Here is a 2,920-nt window from a genome sequence, read left to right as displayed (position 1 = left end):
GTAGACCCGGTCAGAAAAAGTTGGTTAGGATTCGATCAGTAGTTTTACGGATTCCCAGATCTCCACTCAATAAAGAATTGTGGGCGTGTCTCATCACAGCGACACGTAGAGTTTTCGGTACAACTACTGGTTTTATCGGCTGTCCGCTGTTGTACCCTGGGTGATAATATTCACGATAAAGGATGTCCTTTTTCACCATGAACCTGGTTTAATGTTTGCCTTTCATTATTGCTTCTGTAGCATCATACAGCCTCTTTAGAGAATCGTCTTCTTTCTGTGACTTGATGAGGTCTTCTCTGTTTACTTCGATGTTTTCATTGCTGACAACTGATAGTGGTTTTTCTCCTCGTTTATTTTCTATAGCTTGTGCGCATGTAACCACAGAACACTCCTGATCCTGTTCTGGTAGTGGATCACATAGGGATCGAGCGCCTGAAATATTTCCAAGCATTAGATCGTGAATGGGTGTCTCCATAACCATCGCCGTTACATCTCTCTGATAGAATGGTGTATCGATGCTGATTTTGGCAAATGGCAGTTTTCTGGCAGTGTTATCTGCCATTTGTAGATATCCTTCCTCTCCTGTGTACTGATCAGCTTTTACCAGTAATTTCTTGACCACTACTGTGGTGCATCTAGTATCTCTAATCATCTCCACCTGCTTACCATTTACATAACCTCCAACCAGGTTTACTCCATTCTCCATTTTACCAACTTTACCTTTACGACATGCTACTTGTACGTAACGCTTCCCACTTAGCTTAATTTCATCCGTATTCTGTTCTTCTGGATTTGAATTTTCAGCCACACCCGCCTTGTGCGTAGGTGTCTTGAGTCTTCGACATTCGGCTGTGTTATGGTTATTCGTCTTGCAGTGTGCGCAGTACTTTTGAGGCTTCTTATTACACCGATTTGCAATATGCCCCTTTTCGTTATAACTGTGGCCGGTGATGGTTGTCTCATTTGGAGTTGTCTTCCTTATGAATGACATCTTGCGACCATGAGCTGTCAGGTATCGGTCAGCAGCTTTAGCCAACTCGTCACAGCTGTCAAATTTCATCTCCTTTAGATGTACAGCGAGATCCGTAGGACATGCCGCTATGAATTGTTCTCGCAAGTTGAGTTCTTTCAGGTCTTTGCAGTTCGATAGCTCCACCCACTTGTCAATGTAGGTACTGAGTCAAGCTAGAAATTGTTGTGGTGTTTCGTCGGGCTCAGCTTCACTCTCGCTGAATCGCTTTCTGTAGCCTTCCTCCGTGAGATTGTAGCGTTTTAACAGAGCTTCCTTTACCTGATCGTAGTCCTTCCTATTCCCTGCCGCCATTCTAGTGTAAGTCTCTGTAGCCTTACCTTTGAGATATTGGCTCAAATGGAATGACCATTCAGCTTTATCCCACTGATAGTTTTCAGCTATCCATTCAAATCGCTGCAGGTAACTATCCATGTCATCTGTTTTCTCATCAAACACTGGTAGTTTCGGTTTAGGTTTACTACTAACCCGCTCTAGTCCTGTACTCTCATTTTTGGAGTCATCCATCCTAATACTCTCCACTTTCAGTTTTTTCATCTCGAGCTCATGCGCTAACCTCTTTTCTTCTATCTCTCTTTGCATCTCCAACTCTCTTGCTTGGTTCTGGCTGTCTATCTCCATTTGCTTCATATGCATTTGTAGTTGTCTGTCCTCAGCCTCTTTTTGGCTTCTCGTTCCATCCGTCTCTCCTCGCGTTCAATTTCCGCTGCAAACTTTTGTTCGTTCTCTTCAATGAATTTGGCTAGCTCAGCATCCTTTAATCCAAGCTTCTCGCCCATATCCATTGCCCTCCGCATACTGCTCATACTAGTCTCCGCCATTACTGACTGTCTTTTGGTACTCTTTATGTCTTGCGTGAGTTAGACTGATATAATCCTGATCAACGGTAGATATTCCCAGAGCAGCCCCCAAGTTGTCACAAAGCGGTGATGCAATGTGACAGGTTCGAGATATCTGGTGTTGTGATTGTATCCTGATGTCTGCACAAGGCTAAGAGTTAAGACGTCCGGGTGTAATACTGCGGCTAACTATGTAAAAGTAATATAGTGTCTATATAATAATATGCCGAGGATTGCTGTGAGAGTATAAAATAATCCTTTATTGCTGACTTGTAGACATGTATAATGTAAACTGAATTGTTATGAACTGCTGCAGTCAGGCTATTTATGCCTCCTTACAATTATTCTAGAAACTTCCAGAAAATCCATTCAGGAAAAATCTAGTAATAGAACAATGCTTCTAAATTTATGATCATGACTCATCAGCGTATTGCGCAATAGCTATTGTCATGCTATAACTTTGTTTATGATACTATATACAGCACTCAGAATCTGTGACACTTTTTTTACTTGATTTCGTCCTTATAAAGAGTAAAATAAACATTTTAAAGTCTAAAATAAGATAATGCAACATTGAAAAAAGAAAATACTAAATGATATGCGCAGATACATGATCTAGACAAAAATGCTTATTTTATTTGTATCTGGCTAATATTGTTGTCTATAAATTTTTTCGCATTTGTTTACTCGTGTCTGTCATTGAGCTGCCAGCATTTAACTTTCCAAAAGCAAAAATACGACTAAAGAAAGTGAAGAAGTATAATTTGATAGCTAGTATCGCAAACACTTGTCCTATTTTTATTGCAAATGGTAGTAGTAATAGTACAAGTGCAAGCTTTGTAAAATGAAACAAGATCAGGATGAGTAATAATACACAGTTTTTATTGCAACCAGCTCAACTCAACTTATTCAAAACGAACACCAACTCCTTTACATTGTGCCTAATGTAATGCAAAACGTCAAACCTACCATTTTATAGTAGAACAGCAAAAGCAATAAATATCACATTCATTTGTAAAAAGCCTTCGTTGGTACAACTTAAAATATTCCA

General features: G+C 40.0%; 1 pseudogene; it reads right to left on the bottom strand.

Moving 5' to 3' along the window:
- Positions 1-208: 208 nt before the first annotated feature.
- LOC137407042 (uncharacterized) lies at positions 209-1,851 on the bottom strand (annotated as a pseudogene).
- Between the last annotated feature and the right edge of the window lie 1,069 nt (positions 1,852-2,920).

The sequence above is a fragment of the Watersipora subatra genome, chromosome 10 (genome assembly GCF_963576615.1).
Source record: "Watersipora subatra chromosome 10, tzWatSuba1.1, whole genome shotgun sequence".
In the NCBI taxonomy this organism is placed as follows: Eukaryota; Metazoa; Bryozoa; class Gymnolaemata; order Cheilostomatida; family Watersiporidae; genus Watersipora; species Watersipora subatra.
The sequence above is the reverse complement of the archived record's forward strand: the minus strand, read 5'-3'. Positions and strand labels throughout refer to the sequence as shown.